Source organism: Emydura macquarii, unplaced genomic scaffold (assembly GCF_026122565.2).
Source record: "Emydura macquarii macquarii isolate MOO-44397 ecotype Brisbane River unplaced genomic scaffold, CSIRO-AGI_Emac_v2 contig_3128, whole genome shotgun sequence".
Taxonomy (NCBI): Eukaryota; Metazoa; Chordata; order Testudines; family Chelidae; genus Emydura; species Emydura macquarii.
Window position 1 is genome coordinate 3,150,680 of NW_027133265.1, and position 21,554 is coordinate 3,172,233.

Consider the following 21,554-nt stretch of genomic DNA (forward strand, 5'->3'; position numbering starts at 1 on the left):
ACTGCTCATTGGTATGTCAGATGTGAAAACTGGGAAGTGTAAAGAGTTCAAAAGACTATACTGAAATGTGCTACACAGGCCTGGGCTTCTTTGACACTAAATGTTAAGCGGGTTTCCAAGAAATTCCTGAGGTGTGGTTAATGCAAATTCTCCAACACTGGTTATGTAAAAACAAACAAATGAAAAAGCCTTTTAAAGTTTCACCTAGAGGGGAAGGCCACTGTGTGGTGATTACCTGTGTCAGAAGGCCAAAGATCAAAGGCTCAAACTGTATAAAGAAACAGCTGAAATGCCCCCAACATTGATTTTGGTCTTGAAATGAAATCAGACATGAATATGTAATCCATTTGAGGTATGTGACAGACTGACACCTACCAGAGCCATACATTATAGTTGAGTGTGACTTCTAGTTAGCTTTTAGCATGTGTGCTGGTTCATTTATTTATTTGTAAGTTTTCTCTGTAATGCATTTGGCCTAAAAATAAAAGCACTTTGCTTTATGAAGGCTGGTTGCTAACTATTGTACAGTGTTGTAGTCCCTGAAATGTTGCTAGACCCCATTCAGAGCTGTTGGGGAAATCACAGTGAAGTGCAGAGGGACTGCAAGCCTAAATCACTCTCAGGAGGGAGATTCGGGTCTCCACCTGAGAGAAGTGATGACTAGGAAACCTGAAATCTTAAGTGGGTGCCCTTGAGGAAGACCATGAGGGGATCAAAGATGCAGTTAACCCTGAAACTGTTCAATAAATCTTTATCCATAGTAGGAAAGCCTCTATAAGACTATCATATATGCCTAAGTGGAGGCATTTTTCAATATTGTCTAACCAGACACTTATCCAACAAGAGGACTCTTCTTTCTCAGCTATCCTGGACCACCTGTTATAGGTGAAACATTCTGGTCTGTCAATCACCCCATTAAGGTGCATTTGGCAGCTTTTTTCTACATTCCCACCCTCAGATCACAGGCCATTCAGTTTTTTCTTATGCAACTGCTTCAAGGTTTTTAAAGGGATGGTCTAATTTGTTTCCACCAGTTACAGATCCCTTTCATATCTGAGACTTGAATGTGGTATTAGTAACTTTAATGGACCCTCCTCTGATACCTTTATCATCATGTATCAACTTTCTATAACAGTAGTTTTCAACCTTTTTTCATTTGTTGACCCCTAAAATATTTCAAATGGAAGTGCGGACTCCTTTGGAAGTCTTAGGCATAGGCTGTGGATCCCCAGGGGTCTGCAGACCACAGGTTGAAAACCACTCTTCTATAAAGAAAACATTTTTAGTAGCTATCACTTCAGCTTGTAGAGTGAGTGAATTTTGCAAGCTTTGATGGCAGGGCCTTCTAATACAGTTTTCCATATGGACCACACCCAAAATGTTTATCAAACATGGTTGCAGATTTTTATTTAAACCAACCTATTCACTTACCCCTCTCTGTTTTCCTGAGCCTCATGACTCACTGTACTTAGGGGCAAGTAATTCTTTCTGTCTAGAAAAAAGCCTTTTGAAAGGTCTCTGAGGTTTTTGTAGTTTTTGGCAGTAAATCTAAGGGTTGGACAGTATTCACTCAGAGAATATCAACTTGGGTTTCAGATTGTATTAAAATATCTTATTCTTTGAGTATGCTCCCCTCTCCCTGTTCAGTTAAGGTACACTCTACTAGAGCTCAGGAAGTATCTGTAGCATGTTTTAGAGGGGTTCTGTAACAGGAAGAAAACCAAGAGAGAAAAAGTGGGACCACTAAGACTAAGAATGGGGTGAAGGTTAAGGATAATCTAGGCATGGCCCAATACCTAAACAAATATTTTGCCTCAGTTTTTAATGAGGCTAATGAAGAGCTTGGGGTTAGTGGCAGGGGAGCTAATGGGATTGAGTACATGGAGATAGAAATGATCATGTCTGAGGTCCAAGCCAAACTCGAACAGCTTAATGGCACTAAATAGGGGGGCCCCAGATAATCTCGATCCAAGAATATTAAAGGAATTGGCACATGAAATTGCAAGCCCATTAGCAAGGATTTTTAATGAATCTGTAAACTAAGGGATTGTACCATATGACTGGAGAATTGATAACATAGTTCCTATTTTTTAAAAAAGAGGAAAAAAAGCGATCCAGGTAATTACAGGTCTGTTATTTGACCTCAGTAGTATGCAAGGTGGAAAATTTTTTGAAAGAGAAAGTAGTTAAGGACATTGAGGTTAACAGTAATTGGAACACAATACAACATGGCTTTACAAAAGGTAGATCGTGCCAGACCAACTTGATCTTTTTTGAGAAGATAACAGATTTTTTTAGACAAAGGGAATGCATTGGATCTAATTTATCAAGATTTCAGTAAGTCATTTGATATGGTTCCACATGGGGAATTATTAGTTAAATTGGAAAAGATGGGGATTAATATGAAAATTGGAAGGTGGATAAGGAACTGGTTAAAGGGGAGACTACAATGGGTCATACTAAAAGGTGAACTGTCAGGCGTAAGGGAGGTTACTAGTGGAGTTCCTCAGGGATCGGTGTTGGTACCAATCTTATTTAACCTTTTTATTCACCTTGGCACAAAAAGTGGGAGTGTGCTATTAAAGTTTGTAGATGACACAAAGCTGGGAGGTATTACTTGCTAATACAGAGAAAGACCGGGATATCATACAACAAGATCTGGATGACCTTGTCAACTGGAGTAATAGAAATAGGATGAAATTTAATAGTGGAAAATGTAAGGTCATGCACTTAGAGACTATTAACAAGAACTTTTGCTATAAGCTGGGGACGCATCAATTGAAAGTGATAGTGGAAGAGAAGGACCTGGGTGTATTGGTTGATCACAGGATGACTATGAGCCGCCAATGTGATGTGGCTGTGAAAAAGCTAATGCAGTCCTAGGATACATCAGGCAAGGTATTTCCAGTAGAGATAGGGAGGTGTTAGTACCGTTATACAAGGCATTGGTCAGACCTCATCTGGAATACTGTGTGCAGATCTGGTCTCCCATGTTTAAGAAAGATGAATTCAAACTAGAACAGGTGCAGAGAAGGGCTACTAGGATGATCCAAGGCATGGAAAACCTGCCTTATGAGAGGAGACTCAAAGAACTTTGCTTGTTTAGCCTAACCAAGAGAAGGCTGAGGGGAGATATGATTGCTCTCTATAAATACATCAGAGGGATAAATACCAGGAAGGGAGAGGAATATTTATGTTCAGCACCAATGTGGACACGAGCTAATGGATATAAACTGGCCATCAGGAAGTTTAGACTTGAAACTAGATGAAAGTTTCTAACCATCAGAGGAGTGAAGTTCTGGAATAGCCTTCCAAGGAGAGCAGTGGGGGCAAGAAACCTCGCTGGCTTCAAGACTGAGTTTGATAAATTTATGGAGGAGACAGTATGAGGGGACAGCCTAATTTGGCAATTGACTGATCTTTGACTACTGGCGGTAAATATGCCCAATGGCCTGTGATGGGATGTTAGATGGGGTTGGTTCTGAGTTACTACAGAGAATTCTTTCTGGGTGTCTGACTGATGAGTCTTGTCCGCATGTTCAGGGTTTAATTGATCACCATACTTGGGGTCGGGAAGGAATTTTCCCCCAGTGCGGATTGGCATAGGCCCTGGGGATTTTTTGCCTTCCTCTATAGCATGGGGCATGGGTCACTTGCTAATGGATTCTCTGTACTTTGAAGTCTTTAAATCATTATTTGAGGATTCCAATATCTCAGTCTTAGATTTGGGGTCTATTACAGGAATGGGTAGGTGAAGTTCTGTGGCCTGCATTGTGCAGGAGGTCAGACTAGATCATCAGCATGGTTCCTTCTGACCTTATAGTCTGAGTATGGTCTTCCTTTTTATAAGGGCCAGGGAGCCTGGGGTCAGCCAGGCCTGTTCAGAGACAGAACAGATGTTTGGGTCAGGGAGAGGGGGTTATCAGACCCAGCTGGGAAGGGGTCAGCTGATTCCTATAAAAGGCTGAAAGCTCAGTTGAAGGAGAAGCTGTAAGACACAGAGTGGATCATGTTACAGGTCCTGGTGCATAGCAGGGAGAGATATGAAGGGAAAGGCTCTTGGTTTCTTCAGAAGATCCTGGGTGTGGGGGAAAGGACCAGGTAAATATGTACTAATTATGTTGAGTTGTTTCATGGCATTTGAAGAACACTTTATGCTTAAAGGAATGGCCTGAAAAAACTCTACACATGGCATTAGTCCTTCCTGGGCTGGGGAAACAGACTCACAGGTTTGTATCCTGGAACACATGCCCAGAGTGGGATCTGTACAGACAATGGCATTTCAAAGAAATCCATTTACTATAAGGTAAGTAAAATCTCTTTGCTATGGTTTTTGTGATCACATCAGGGCCTACATTTATGTTAAATGAAGCTAGCAACTGTCAGAAATTAGAAAACATCACTGTAGATGCCGTAAAGAGAGGGGAAATTGGTGATTTGCTAGAACTGCTCAAAATTCTTTCAATGATCAGCTTTTTTAAAAAACAACTATTTTTCAATGTTTGACAAAATTCTAAACACATTTTCAGTTTCAGTCATCTTTGCAGGAAAAAATTGCCTTGGTGTTTTTTTTTTGTTTGTTTGTTTGGTTTTTTTTACTAGCTCTGTTGTTTACCATAGTAACATTGGAATTCCAAATGTATTCCTTCCACAGAACAATACTGTATGTCACGTACCTAGTCATGGAACCTTTCTAGGATTACAGGGAGTGCCCTATGCCCTCAGAATCTAGAATGCAGCACTCAGGATACATGTATGTGCCCCAGATGGCAGCCACTGCTTAAAAAGGTATATGGCCACATGGCAGGGCTCATAATCCTCCAGTAGGGCACTGTGGTGTCAGTATGGAAAGAATATGAGTTGGTACCCTACTTCTTTCTGTGAGCAGAATGAATTACTGCTAGAAGTGAATCTCAAAACCCTCAGACAGATGGAAGAGACTGTGTGTGAAAGAGAGTGAGTGTGTAAATGGTTTATAGCCTTGCTAAGAAGGCTTCAACCTTGATGCAGTCTGGACTATGCACTTTTTATTCTTTGGATGGCTAAGAGGAATTTATGGCAGACAATGCTACCATGTTTTAGACCTTCAAGCAAAGCAGTGTGCTTGGTGAAGGGATCTGAATTAAACTCTTGTTCAGTCATTTTAAAGTTCATTGAAATATGGGAGCCATTAAGAATGTGTCTGTACTAATTCACAATAGCAGTTACAGGATATTCTTATTGTGGAGAGCTCAGAATCTATGACCAAATATAGTATCAGTACAAAAAAACCCAAACATATTTTCTCTTGATAAAGATCTGGATGGCAAATAATAATCCAAATATTATAACGTTATTGTATAAAACAATGGAACACCCTCATTTGGAATAGAGTGTTTAGTTCTGGTCACCCCAGTTCAATAATGAGTGGAAATAGAAAGTGTTCACCTGCAGCTGGTGAAAATGATCCGCAGCATAAAAAGATTTCTGTATGAGAAGACAAGGCTGCTTAGTTTAAAACGGAGATAAGAGAGAGATGTACAATATTGAATGGTATAGGTAAGGTAAATCAAGTGTTCCTATTTTCCCTCTCATATTACAAGAATAAGGGGCCATTCAATTAAATTGAAAGACAATAAATGTTAGACTAATAAAGGAAACTCTTTTTTAACACGATGAATAATTAACCAGTGAAACTTATTGCCACAAGATAACACTGAGACCAAAAGGAAAGTAGGAGTCCAAAAAGGATTAGGCGTTTATGTAGGTAATCGGCCTATCTAGTTACATTGAATAAGAGAAAAAAATTGCTAGAAGGGAAATAAGCCCTCACACTTTGCCTTGTACAAAATGGGAGGAAAAAAATAAAATCAGTCAAGTACAAATTTCCTTTTTTTTTAAATAAAAAAACCCATCCCCATCCTCCCCCCAAAACCTTTATCATATATGGAGAGAGAGCAGTGCTCACCTTTGTATATGAAGCAAATATTTCCTAACTCTGTGCCAAATCTTGCAGTCCTTAATCAAACAAGAATGCAATGTGTATTTTGTTTAATTAAAGACCACAGAATTTGGGCAGGTTATATTACTTTGTTTCATGCAGTGCAGCAGACTCTAAAGTCATAGATAGCATATGACAATACACATTCTGAAAAAACAATCTTTTTCATGGGTAGCAAATTATATCTCTTACCCATCCATTAACCAGCATATAGTCCCATCCAGTGACTGCTCAAATCACCATGGAATAGTGTGACACATCTTTCAACAGCAATTTTCATGTTTTTAGTTTAAAAGGAGCTGTGTTGCTGAGTGAGTAATAGCACAGCTGGTTTGCTGTCTTTTGAGCTGTAATCTAGCTGGAGCACAGCTGTGATGAAGTAAGTCACACAAAAACACTGACTCTTGAGGTCTAGTTTGTGATTGAAGAACATGCTCCAATGGGTTTATTAAAGCAGAGCCTACTACCACTGCTATAGCAAAGCAGCATTATCTTTATAAAACCTACCTTCAGGGGTTTATGGCACAGCTGTAAAAATTAAACCCATGAATACTGACATGCAATCAAATTTGGAGGGTGTTGCTTAGTCACCAACACAAGCAAATTCAGAGTTAGTCTGTAACAGTCCTTCATACATCCTATCTGCACTGCATCTGAGTATTGCTGGCATTAAGAGCCAAATTCTACCCTAGGATGCCTGCATATTGCTTCATTTTGAGGTCAACGCATGCAGCAGGGGGTAAGATTCAGCCCTAAACCACTTAGATACTATGAAACACCTTGACAAAACAGGATGGGCTAAGAATGGAATTTCAGTCTCACCATCCTTCTTGTTTGAATGGGATATTTCATGGTGTACTATGCAGCCTAGTTTTTGTTTCAAGTGAATTGACTAGATTTATTATATTTATTTTCTAAAATGGATACTTACCAGCAGTACTACAATAAGGCATTTAATCTGATACTCTTATTGACTCGTTCTGTGCTCTTGACGCCTTTAATGCATACTTGGATAGTTATGTAATTAAGTTCATGCTGTCTAACAGCACAGGATTATTCCATGGAGTTGAAGTGGCTAAACACTTCCACAGAACAGTGATGGCAGGCAATACTTTAAAACATATCCAGACTTTGGAATATAGAGGAGCCTCCACTGTGGTTTCAAAACCACCCTTCAGAAACAAGAGGACTTAGGCGTTGCGGCACTGAGCATTGCAGTGCCCGACATCTAAGTGCCTTGCATTCCAGTGAAATCCAGAGCTCTGAGTGAGGCACTTAGGCTCCCTTATGGGGGGACAATGGGGGGGGGGGGGAGAGAGAGAGAGAGAGGTGCCTAAGAATGGGATCCAGAAATGCCAGAACACTTGAGTAGGAAAACTGCCTAAGCTAGCCAGTAGCCAATTCTGAGAAGAGAGGTGTGGCCTCAATGGGACCTATGCCTATCTCCACTTGGGATTCACAGCTGTGAACCTTCCCCTGGAGTTAGGTGCCTAAGTCACTCATTACAAAAAATGCCAGAGGAGGAAGTGGTGCCCCCTCCATGCTTATAACATTTAGCCCAGTAGCTGGAGCACAGAGGATATGGAAGACCCGGATTAAATCTCGCGGCCCTCCCCCCACTTGATTTGGATCAAGAATCTGAATGTGAGTTGTCTTCCTCCTGTAAGTATCCTCACAGTTGGACTATGGCGTATGGTAGTGCAGGGCTTTCTAAATCTCACCTGTTAAAGATTCTCCACTGTGTATAAATACTTAAATATTTATTAGGCCAGCGAGACCATGAGAATGAGACTATGACCTAATGGTTAGGGCAATCATCTATGAGGTGAGAGACCCAGCTTCCAATCCCTCTGTTGCAATGCATATGAATTATTTATATTCAGTGGAACAGCTTTCTCAGGAAAGACTGAGCAAGCCCTGCCACAGAATACCCCATAGCCCCGTAGTTAGGGAGCTCTCCTGGGAGGAGGAGATCCAACTGCAAATCCTCTCTCTATATCTGGCAGAGGGGGGACCGAACCTACTTCGCCTGCATCCTGTGTAAGTGTCATAACCACTGAGATAAATATCATGAGGGGATACCCTCCTCATCTTGTAGGTTTGTGTGCTCTGAGAAAATGAACTGGATCAGGCCCCACAGGTGACATAGTTGGGGGAACAACTAGTGTGAAGATTCCACTGGTGTTTAGGCATAAGATGGGAACCTAGACTGAGGTAGCTGTGCCCATGCTAATTGGCTTGTTGAAGGTCACATAAGTAGTATCTGAACCAGAACTAGAAGAGGAGACAAATGTTGCCCCAACTTACACCTTTATAACCCCATGGAATCAATGGGGTTTTCTATAGATTCACACTGATGCATGCAACTAAGATGAGAATCTGACTCATGGATTTCAGTGGGGCTACATGACTAATTTAAGGTAAATTTTGCACCTACAAAGAAACAAGGAAGAATGGATGTGTAGGAAGTGTGCTAATTGTGCTTCAAGGGCTGCATACTCTCAGAACATCACACCACTAGTATGCAGACAGAAAATAAATTCAAATGCAGCCAATGGTTGCTGAGAAAATAAAATCTTCCTTAAATAGGGCCAAAGCTGTGGGTAAATTAATTTTATTAAGCTTATAGAGAGGTATCGCACAGCTTGAGGTGAACACCAATAAGCTGCTAGGCTTACCAGTGAGTTCAAAGGGGCTCATTGATCTGAGTTTGAATCTCTGAGCTTCTTACTGCAGCTCTAATTACAAAGGTTTCCAGTGAGGGCACTCAGGGTCATCAAAGGTTTTCAATATAAAACTTTTTAATGCTTTTCTAGCTTCTTTGTAGAAACATGCCCTCATCTTAAACTGGGATTTAGGCCAAAGAGGTGGAGATCAGCAGAAAAAAATGTGCACACACATTTACACCTACATCTGCATGCACCAATAGGTTAATTTGGCGCACAGGCAGGTAATAACGTGCAATTACTTGTTGTTTAGTCTGTTAACCAAATGCACCTGCTATTATGGGTTTCCCTGTACAGGTGCTGGTATGTGCAGGACATGGAACTTGCATTGCATTAATTCAAGTGTTGTGGAGTTGTAAAACCTAAGAGCAATAACTTGGGACATCAAATAAGACTGAAGACTTAGGGCCAAACTCTGCTCTCAATTATAATGGTGTAACTGTATATCTCTCTGCCAGCTACACCAATGTAAGGGAAAAGTGAGACCCATACAGTGAGTTGTACATACTTTACAATGACAGCAATCAACAGTCTTTCACGATGTAGCAATAAAACAGCTAGCTGACTGCTATGAGAGAAGGAGAATGCCATTTGGGCAGGGATTGTGATGGGGATTGAAATGCCGGAGAAAGAAAGCTGGAAGTGGAGGAGGAACATCCATTTGCTATGGCATACTTATTTATAAACACTTCCCTTGGACTCCCTTGCCTCCTGGCTTCTCATTAATGACTTGTCAAGATCATATATGTCTGTTTGGGTCAGGGTCTCCGTAAGGATGGCTTCTATTTTAAGTCAAACTACATGTCCTCTTTCTGTCCATCACTTCCCTATCTAGTCCCTGCCTGGCGAGCCACCTTGCTTTTTATCTTGAGGAAGAGAATGTTTCACTTTTTCTTTTCTACTCCTGGCCCCTCCCATGACCTCACACAATGTTCACTTAGCCCGAAATCTGCCCCATTTCCTATTCTTTTGGAGTGATATGTCAATGGAAGGCAGTTCAATATGAAAGACAGATGCACGAGGGTCCATGAATTTATCACCATGACTTCTTTTTTGCTAAATTTCCTTCTTCCTGCCTGTCTTCTCCTGACCAGCCACAGTCCTGACACAATCTGCCGTGCACCACTTGGTTGCCTAAAATACTATTTCAGCACTTTTGAAAATGGTGGTCTTTGCATTTAATGAAAAAAAATTAGTAATATTTTTGGAATAACCTTTTTGTCCCCATTATGAATACAACCAACCAAGAACCAATTAGTTTTGACTTAATTCCTCTTCAGAAGAGCCCAGGAGTCTGATTCTGACTTCACACTAGTTTTACACCAGTGTAATGGAGATCAAAAGCTCAATCACTGACTTCAACAGGAACAGGATTGGGCCCTAAATTAAATTCTCCCCAATAAAGATTATATTGTGAGCCCCAACTCGGGTGAGTAAACCAACATCAGTTGGACAACTTGTTTGAGGAAGCATCGTTAATTGTGACTGAGGAGTTCTTAATGTGGCCCAATACGTATTTTAAATCATTTAACTCTATTGGCTTGTCTGTGACTAGCTTCTTGTGCTTTGCTGTGACATGTTATATTATCAAGGCAACTATTATTATTATACATCCTTTTTAGACTGTTGGGCGATTAGGAATCTACATCATCAGAATGACAAGGATTTAATTAAAGATGTCTAGTCATTCACTATAGTGGCAATTTAAGATATGTCTGATGGATGTGTGTAATTTGTCGGCCTTTGAATAAGTTGCTGCCCTCAGATATATAACTGTGGTGGGTAATTGCCACTTTTCTACCCTCACTGGATTTTATTACCCGCCCTCTTTTTAACATCTGCTTTTGTAACTCGGTTAAAAAGAAATGCAAGTATAGACAGAGGGCTTGTCTCAATAACTGCAGCACAGAAGAGGTGAACAATATGTACTTCCTCTAGTAGTTCTTCTCATTAATATCAGATGCTGTCAGCCATGAATAATATTGCTTTTGTGGCTAATGCAGAGGAAAGGGAGTCAACAGAACTGGCTTCTATTCTTGACCCTGTTACAGACTTCCAATGTGAGACCTTGGCCAATTCACTTAACCTCTCTGTGCCTTCATTATCTAACACAGGGGTTAAATTTAATTCAATAATGCTTAATACCCTCTGAGATCCTGAGATGGAAAATGCCCTGTAAGTACAAATGATCATTACGTTATATCACAGTTCCTCTTGAAGGTACCAACTGTTTCCATGGATGCTGAGGATGTTTTGTATTTTTGCAGAATTGGGTCTTTTGAGCATAAGTGTGGGAGATCATTAGTGCCATCGGAGGTGCAACATATCAAAGCAGAGCATGCCTGGAAGTGGGAGATGGCTAGACAGATAGTTAGTTATATTGCTGAAAGCACAGAGGATGTTGCAAATAGTATTGTTTCAGTTAGTTATAACAGATAGTTAAATGCAGTCTACTTATTTTGCAGTTAAATTGACAGGATAGTTATTGCAGTTAGTTATAACAGATAGTTAAATGCAGTCTATCCTTACTTTTCAGTTAAATTGACAGTTGGCTGTGCGTTGTGTGGATAGTTATTTAAATTTTAGTTCTTGTTTTCCTGTATTTATTCATGTTCAGATATGAATATGTGCCTTTAATGCATAAAATACTTATTTAAAAATGTGCATTGTCTGTGGTTCATTTTACATAAATGAACAATAGAAATCAGTTCTTTCTATACACATGTGTAGTAGATACTTGTCAAGCAAAAATAGTTGACAGTCAACTCTAGTCTGTTATATTTGCTTTTTAATGAGAAACTGTTCACCTCCAAGTACCTTATCAACGTTCATTAGTCATCGTATCAACCTTCATTAGTTACACTATCAACACAACTAATCAACAATTACTTAGAGCCTGACTGTTTTGACTAGCAGAGAATTCATAACTAGTGAAGTAAATCCATCCTTTAGTTCCCAAGACTGATGTAAGAAATGTGTGTGTTGGCTAAAATGACTGTAGCAATCTAATGTACTAAGGGGAGATGACAGACAAAGCTATAGGGTTTTATTTTGATATGTACTTATAAGAAATAAAGCAAGCAACAGAAATGTGCACTTTTCCCCTCTTTTCTTTTGCTGAAAGAAACAAAGGAAAAACGAAAACATTTTGGTATGACATTATGTCTTGATTCTGTTATCACCCACTGCAAGAGTAGAGTTAAGCCTCTAACTTTTCATTCTTATCTGAGGACATCCATGTTTATTTATTAGTAACTTGAGCAATGAGAAACTTCCATAAAATAAATGCATCTAATGTGAAATAAGGCCTTACCTAGCAAGATAAATGTTAGGGTTAAGTCATTGGCTGAAATATTCATAACAACATATTTAGACGCATTTGCCATTAGATGTAATTAAATTAAATGTAATCATTTTTTTCTCAGTATTTTTTTAGGCATTATTTCACAGAGAAGGCAGAAGCTACTGTAGTCTAAAGTTTTAAGGAACACTTGGCATTTTTTTTCCCAAAAAAAGAATGCCCCATTTTTTTTCTCAGATAATTTTAACATAGGAATGTAAGGGTCTCACTGATAATAATTGCTGCAGATCCTTTGTTTAAATGCAGTCTACTTATTTTGCAGTTAAATTGACAGGATAGTTATTTAAATTTTAGTGGTTAATGCTATCTTTTTCTAGTCTGATATTTGCTGAGAAGAAACAAAGGGAACATCTGATTTAAATATAAAAGAGCACTTTTGCTATTATGCCTGTTGAAAATGTTAATAGATAACTACTTCAAACTATCGGCAGTATTATTTTGTTAGGTGGAAGTGATCAGCTCTGCAGGTAATGAGTTTGCCTTGGAACTAGCAGGTCATGGGTATAAATCCCATTTAACAAAACAAAAGTATTCTTATAAAGCACATATGTAACTTCCAAGGAATGTGCCTTTCTAAAGGATACTATACCCAAGGTTAGAATATCTGTACTATCTCACTATAATAACTGGTTGGGAGATAAACTCTAGTTTCCTCAGCTTTGGAAATGCTAACAGTCTCCTGGCAGTCCTGCGGGGGAGGGGGAACCTTATGGGGAACTGAATTACCCACCCAAAAGAATTATCAATAAACAATTCAGATTACATGCTTTCGATCTGTTTGTTACTTGAACTATACAAACGCCACATTTCACACTTAATATTTACTCCTAAACTGCTAATATTCTCAATGGTAACCCATCCCCACAAAGCTGCTTAAATGTTGTGTTATGGAAAATTCCCAAAGGAGGATAAAGTAAAAACATTACGTCAATAGAATTTGCCAAACCCATCCTTCATGGATTCAGATGCATATTTATTGTTTCTAATGGGTGAAATTCACCTAGTGCCTGAGTAAATGACCTTTGTATTGGGGAACTATGAAGTGGTTGGCAGGGAAATCACTCCGAATCCCCAGGCAAGATGTGGGGCAGCAATACAGTCCAATGATGGCTTTTTTCAGACCTTTTATGGCTGCTCTTTCAGTTACTGTGGAGCGTCCCCTGCACAGGAGTGCCCTATGGTAATTTCCATGCCCCACTCCCCCATTCCTAGACGGAGATACTGTAATATTAAGAAAAAGCAGGACTGTTACTAAAAGACCATTATTGCATTTCACCTGGGGAGGTTAATGGAAGCATTAAATAGATAAATGGGATTATTCATTTATTATTCCTGGAGAGATTAAAACTCTATTCTGCTTAGTCCTACAAATAAATAGGAAAAAAATTGTCCCTCTCCCCAAAAGCTTACAATAGAGGTTAATGACATGATTGTAACAGGTGGATGAAACAAACAGATGTGTAGCTTTTAAAGTGTATTAATAACAATGGCTCCATATATCACAGGGAGACTGCCCCACCTGAATGGTATTGGACATCATGTGGCTAAGTATAAGAGCAAAGGAGTTTTAATGGATTTTGCATGAATTACAAGCACGGGCAAATTCTGCCCTCAATTACACCAAATACAAGACTGTTGAAATCAGCTGAATTACTCCAGATTTACCTTGGTACAGTGAGAAAAGTGTAGCCCACAGAACTTGAGCTGTGAGTGAAAACCTAAAAAGGAAGAAACATGAATCAAGTCTGAAGAGGAAAGAGAAAAGCATTCTGATCTGTGATGGAAGAAAAGATCTCTGAAAGCTGTCCAGACAGGCTTGGTGGGAGGTACAGTGTTTGTCCTGTTACCATCCTGACATTTTTATGATTTTATCCCACTACCTCACTTGGAAGCCTATTCCAATGCTTGACTACCCTTATAGTTCGAAAGTTTTTACTAATATCTGAGATAAATCTCCCTTACTGCAGATCAAGCCCATTATTACTTGTCTTAACTTCATTGACAGGAAGAATAATTGATCACCATCCTCTTTATAACAGCCCTTAACATACCTGAAGATTATCAGGTCTTGCCTCAGTCTTGTTTTCTCAAAACTAAAGATGCCCAGTTTTATAAACCTTTCCTCATGGGTAAGGTTTGATACAATTTTTACCATTTTGTTGCTCTCCTCTGGACTCTCTCCAATTTGCACACTTTCTTTAAAAAAAAAAAAAAAAAAAAAAAAAAAAAAGGCAGGGCAGAGGGTGGTGAGGGGTACCTAGAACTGGAAACAGTACTCCAGCTGAGGTCTTATTAGGGCTCAATAATGCAGGACAATTACTTCCCATGTCTTGCATACAATACTCCTGTTAATACATTCCAGAATATTAGCCTTTTTTGTGACTGAATCACACTTATATTCAATTTGTGATCCACTATAACCCTCAGATCCTTTTCAGCACTAATATTGCCTACCTAGTTATTTCCCAGTTAGGAGAAAGAATCAATTAAACAACTACAAAGTGCAATACTTTGCATTTATCTTCACTGGATTTCTGTTGATTTCAGACCAATTCTCCAATTTGTCAGTCATCTTGAATTCTGTTCTCCAAAGTGCTAGCGACCCCTCCCATCTTTGTGTCATCCACAAATTTTATAAGCATACTCTCCACTCCATTATCCAAAGCACTAATGAAAATATTGAAAAGTACCAGACCCAGGACAGACCTCTGCAGGACCCCAATAGATATGTTCCTCCAGTTTGACCGCACACCATTGATAATTACTGAGTATGGTCTTTCAATGAGTTATGCACCCACTTTATTGTAATTTAATCTAGACCTAGCATGAGAATGGCATGTAGTCCTGTGTCAAAAGCCTTACTAAAATCAAGATATACCACATCTAAAGTTTTTCCCTCTCCATTAGGCCAGTAACTCTGCCAGAAAAGGAAATTAGGTTGGTTTAGCATTATTTGTTTTTTGATAAATCCTTGTGGCCATTCCTTATAATGCTATTATCCCCTCAGTGCTTACAAATTGATTGTTTAATAATTTGTTTCAGTATCTTTCCAGGTACTCAATTTAGGCTGACTAGCCTATAATTCCCTGGGGCCTCTTTGTTCCCCTTTTTAAAGATGGGTATTATATTTGCCTTCTCAAGTCCTCTTGGACTTTATCCATCCTCGATGCATTTTCAAAGATAATTACTAATGGTTCTGATGTTGTTTTACCTAGCTTCTTATGTACCTTAGGATCAATTTAATCAGGCCCTGCTAACTTGAATACATCAAACTTGTCTAAATATTCTTTAAACTGTTCTTTCCCTATTGTGGCATGCATTCCTTCCCTCTGTGTTAATATTAATTGTGTTAAGTATCTGTTCACAATTTACCTTTTTACTGAAGAAAAAAGGTATTAAACACCTCAGCCGTCTCAATCATTAGCTCTCCTTCCCCTCTAAGTAGAGACCTAAACGTTCTTTTGTCTTTCTCTTGCTCCTAATATATTTATAGAACCTCTTCTTTTTACCTTTTGTGTCCCTTGCTAGGTATAACTCATTTCATGCCTTAGCCTTTCTGATTTTTGTCCATATATGCTTGCGCTATTCTCTGCTATTCATTCATAGCAATTTTTCCATGTGTGACCCAAAAACCTCTGGATGCCAACTGGCAGAGGGTACAGGTGTATATAGGGGTATAAGGATCCCAAAAGAATGTCATGTAAGATCTCTACTGAAAGCCTGTGGCAAACTGGTCTTGTGTGTGTGTGTGTGTGTGTGTGTGTGTGTGTGTGTGTGTGTGTGTGTGTGTGTGTGTGTGTGTGTGTGTGTGTGTGTGTGTGTGTGTGTGTGTGTGTGTGTGTGTGTGTGTGTGTGTGTGTGTGTGAGTGTGAGTGTGAGTGTGAGTGTGAGTGTGAGTGTGAGTGTGTGTGATATGTTCCCTAAGTCTATAGTTAAAAGCAGGTCACTCAAAATTAGTCCTGAGACAAACTTCTCCCAATGGATGGTGGGAGACACTTATCTCCATGGTGGACCTCTGGGTATTGTATGTCCTACAATAGGAGTCTATTAGCATTCTAAGTCAAATGCTAATGGAGAGTTGGCAGAGACTTCAGAAGGAAATTAACAGGAAGAAGTAAATACTGGGTGGGCAGGGGGGGCGGTTATTTTGCAGTGAACATCAAAGGTCTGTTCTGGTATGTATGGGGATGCAGAGAGACACCCTAACATCCTTCATCTTGGAAATAAATTGACAGTAGATTTGCTTCATGAAAATGGGTCCTCAGCCAGACTTGGCTGAAAACACCCAACTTCTTTAGACAGGAGGATAACTTAGCAGTTAAATTTAGGCTCTAGAATGCATGTTGTGATTCTGTTTTATATGTCACCAGTTGTTCCCATTTTTCTCACTGGTTTTTATTTGAATTTTTTAAAAATATATTTTATTTTATTTTATAATTGAACTCAAGTGCTGTGCATAATACAAGAGTGGTGTTATAAGGTAAAGCTGGTAAACATGCACTTTGAACAGGTACAAACTACAAAACAAGATACAAGGTGGTGGAGAATGGGACCTTTAGGTTATTTTACCACCTAATGAACTGACATTTCACATAATGTAAGTAGCTATTCAGTAAATTTCAATTATATTCACCAAAGTCATGAAATGAAAGTCATGAGATACTTTAAATATTTTCAAGAAGGTATTTCAGTTACTCTTCCCAAAAAGGAGGCTGAAGTAGTGCACCTTGTATAGCACAGATAATGTCTTCTGATATTAAACCCTTTATTGGAAGAGCACATGATGTCTCCACTTGTCTAGCACTTGCTTTCTTTAAAGTGGAAACCATTTTAAAATGAAAAAACTGCACGAGGAATCTGGGATTTTTTTGTAGGAAACAAGACAGTCAGGGTATATCTACACCACAAAAAAAAAAAAAAGTATTCTTAACTTATGCAAGCTAGTTAACTTGGTTTAAAATAACAGTGAAAACATGGTGACTTGACTTTTTACTTGGTTTAACCCTATAGGCTTGAACTCAAGCTGCTAACTTGTTTAAAAGATGAATTGCCATGTCTTCATTGTTATTTTAATCTGAGTTAACCAGAGCTAAGAATGCTTTTTATTTTTTCATTGTAGACATCCTCAGGCCCCGATCCAGCAAAGCCTTGAACACATGCTGAACTTTAAGCATGTGTGTAATAGCAGTGACTTCAGTGGGAGTACTTGCATACTTAAAATTCTACATGTACTTAAGTGCTTTGCTGGACTGAGACCTTCCATCCCAAGAATAACTTTTTGAACTTTTTTAAAAAAAAAGGAGTTTTTTTTTAATAGCTAAAAATACTGGGTTCTCTTCTTACCAATGACCCATAGTGGATGGATTGTTACAAAGTGGTGGCCTGTATAGGAATTTGAGCTCCTGTGAACCCTAGATCCTTTATATAAACTTCATAGGGGGAGCTGAGAAAGGGTTAATATGTACAACTCTGTCATGTCCCCTTCTAGTAGTTGCTTTATATAGAGGAGACTCTAATACTGCTAGAAAGTAACAGAACTATTCCTTTAGATCAAATGGTAGAGGCTTGTGCTTTTAATAGAGAAGGTCCTGGGCCCTATTTCTACTAATGACTCATGGTGATTGCTGCAAATGATTGCCCAGTATGCATAAAGATTGATTAAAATAATGAATAGTGTTGAGAAAGTGACTAAGGAAGTGTTATTTATCCCTTTACATAACACACTGGCCAGGGATCATCCAATGAAATTTAATAGGCAGCGGGCTTAAAAGAAACATAAGGAAGTATTTCTTCACACAGTGCACTGTTAACCAGTGGAACTCCTTGCCAGGGGATGTTGAAGGCCAAAAGTATAACTGGATTAAAATAAATTGATAAATTCATGAAGAATAGATCCATCAGAGGCGATTAGCTAAGATATTCAGAGATACAACCCCATGCTCTGGTTGTCCCTAAACCTCTGACAATTAGAAACTGGGACTGGACAATGGGGGATGGATCACCTGATACATTGTCCTTTTCTGTTCACTTCCTCTGAAGCATCTGGCACAGGCCATTGTCAGAAGATGGATACTGGGCTAGATGGACCATTATGGCCAGTCTTATGTTCTTATGATCTTCTGTATAAGGTAATAATACCTGAGAATGACTGATTTCAAGTTTGCTTTCTTTAAAATTTGCTGAAGGTCTGTGGAGGTGGTGTGGTCAGCTGCTGAAAAATGCTTTTGAATTGTGAAATTCTGCATGTTTCTCAAGAGCCAAAGAAAGCTGCAGGAAACTACATATTGCATTGCATTTGTATTAGATATGAGGGGGCATATACCCTGACATTGAAAGAGGAGCTGGACAGCTCAATTGTTGCAACTGGAGCATAGCCCAGGCCCAATTAAAGATGAATCTCAGCTGGGGACAGAGCTTGGGTGGTTTCCATAAAGACAGAAAATGCCCTCTTGTACTTTACTGCAGAGAGAGAAGGAAAGAACTCTGTAGTTCCTTTCTGGGTAGGTAGAGGCTTGCAGGGCAAGGGAAAGTCTAGTGATGGAGAAACTCAGGAGAAAGAAGGTGGGGAGTTCTCTCTCTTGGGGAAGGACCTGATAGGTGAAAGGAGAACTTGGGGGGGAGGAGAAGAGATATCTCATGTGGTAGGCCTCAAAATAGGGGCAAGACCCAGGTGAGGCAGTCAGTAATCAACAGAGTAATGGTGCACAGGGAAACTAAAGAGGGGTGAAAATCAAGCCAGAGGAAAGCAGAAATGTTTTGTTTGTTTACATCTGGAAAACATTGAGGAATTCCAAGGGGGAGACCCTGCCCTGAAAGAAGGGTGGAGCCTGGGAAGATAAAGACGTTGTGAGGCCCTGAGACAAGGGTTTCAAGGACCACTGGGCCCAGAATTAGTCAAAGACCCGACATAAGGTCATTGAACTACTTATTGGCAGGACTTTCTGTTCCCTTGGAAAGGGTAAACTGACCTGGCCAGACAGAGTAGAGTCACAAGAAGACGCTGACCATGGCAGTGCTGGAGAGGGTGTCAACAGAGGGTGCTAGACCAGAAGAGCCTGCTATGCCACACCCAGCCATGAGCACATGTGCTGGCTGGTGAGTCACTCTTCTCCTTCCTACAAAAACCCCTGCACAGATTCTTTCATACAGTTATTTCATTTTCCAATAGTTTTCAGTGAAAAATGAGCTCTCTTCTTTATATCCTCTCTCAAGCTTCATATCATAACTGGTGGGAAGACCAAGAACAAAGTTTTCAAAATCTTTTAATCTGGGCACAAATTCTGAGTTCCCTGCAATACTTAGATTACAGTTTCAGTGATAGGCATAATTCTGAAGTTCCTTGCTTTGGCTTAGTTAATAACTGGTCCTTAATACAACTTTAGTGTAACTTTTATTTGTAATGGCTAACTTATTTCCCTGCTGCTAGTGACCTCCTGTGCTCTCTTCATGACTAACTAAATGTGGAAATACAGCAAAATCCTTCAACAACCAAGTGATAAAGAAATTAAAATGTGAATAGATAGCTTGAATCATTCTCTACTCTAAATACAGCAGTGGCGGTTTGCTCATAGGCAGCTGGCTTCCATTGTAATTCAGATTCTGTCTTCACCTAGTCTCCCTCAGATATTAATGTGTCAGTTCAAGTACTTGTGCGCTTGTCATAAATTTGATTAAAATAACATCTGGGATACTTAATTTTAGAGTAGGATCTGGCAGTAATGGGTACTTTGGGTGACTTTTTATTTTCTGCTTATAGCGTTGTGTGTGCCATACAGTAACAAACTGAAGGCCTGAGCTGGCTGGAAAATGGAAAGCCCTTCCCACCAAAAATTTTGCATTATCCCAAGCTGAGATGAACTGTCAAATTGTGACCATGGGAAGGGTTTTCAAACACAATTTTGTTTTGTTTGTTCCAAAACAGAATCTTTCAGTTATCTGCCACTCATGAAATTGATGAGCATATCAGCTTGGTGCTCAGCTTTCCCATGTCCCCCAACTCTGGAGTGGATGTTAATAAAAGGGGGAGGTAAAGAACCAGGGCACTCAGTCTTGGCAGCTCTCCAAGAAAGCTTGGGTCAGTTTCACTGTCAAAAGTGAAATCCGGGAGCCTTCCAGGTGGAGAGCCATCCTTCTCTCCCGCCTACCCCCCTCCCAAAAATGGAAATAGAAATTCTTTAGCAAAACAGAATAGAATTTTCCCATAGAAAAATGCAAATCAGGGCATATTTCATCAAAATCATTCCAATGGAAAAATATTCAGTCCGCTCTATTGAAAACTATTCTCTAAAACTAAGACTCTTAACATTGTGAAAAATGAGCATGATCTGAAGTACACGAGAATACCAATTTGGGACAGTAGACATAATCACAAAGCCCTATAAGTGTCAGGTTCCATCTTTTCTAAGCCTCCAGCTGCTACTGTTCCCTGCTGTGCTCTGTGGCTCCTCTCAGACATCAGGGCACCAAAATTTGCTTCCTTAAAGCTGCTGCAGGTCCTTTTGTGCAATGACTTGTTGAAAATGATCCAACTCTTGCCTACACTAGAAACTTGAACCTCAGCAAAAGTCTAGAGAAATTAGTCCATTAGTAAATGAAGAGGATGAGTAAACGATGACATGAAAATGACTAAGATATTGGAATCCATTTAGAAATCTGCCTTCATCACAAACAAAATAGAAATTTGTAAGGAAGGAAGCTTATTTAAAAGTAACTACTGATAAAGAACAGGGAAGGAAATTCTTGGTGTATCTGAACATGTACAAATCATCTGGTCTGGATGATAAGCAACATGCAGTACTAAGGGGAGTAGCTAACAAACCATTGACCATTATTTCTGAAGAGCCAGGGACAACCGGGAAAGCATGGAAAGATTTGAGACAAGCACATGTAAAGGGGTACTGATCGTTGCAAAAGAAAAGAGCAATCTAAGCAATTTCTATCACATTAACTTCTTTCCCTGGTAAAATAACTGAACAAATATTTAAGAAGAAATTAATCTCTAAGTAGAGACAAGGTAGTGGTACTATGAGCAATAAGCATGAGGGCTTTGTAAAGAATAATATTTGCCAGACAAATTTGATCTGCATTTAAAAAAACAAAACAACAGAATAATTACAGTAGAAAATTGGTGAATGAGCAGAATGCAGTAGATGTAATATATTTTTATTTCAGTACAGCATTTGGTGTGTCATGAAGTCCACTGAAAAATTAATTCAGACTAAGCTGGATGGAAGAACTAGGATATGGATTAAAAACTAGGTAAAAGACTAAACAAAGTATAAGGATAAATTAAATTAGCCCTGTGTCAAGATGGGTGAGAGATATTTGTGTTGCCACAGGAACCAGTAATTTAACAGATAATTTAAAATATATATTAAGGAAGCTAAAACCATATAGGTGAAATTCACACAGGTAGTCTGAATTCAGAGGAGTTGTGAACACCAGAGAAATCATAAACTGGGGCTTGGAGAGATTGGAAATAGACACA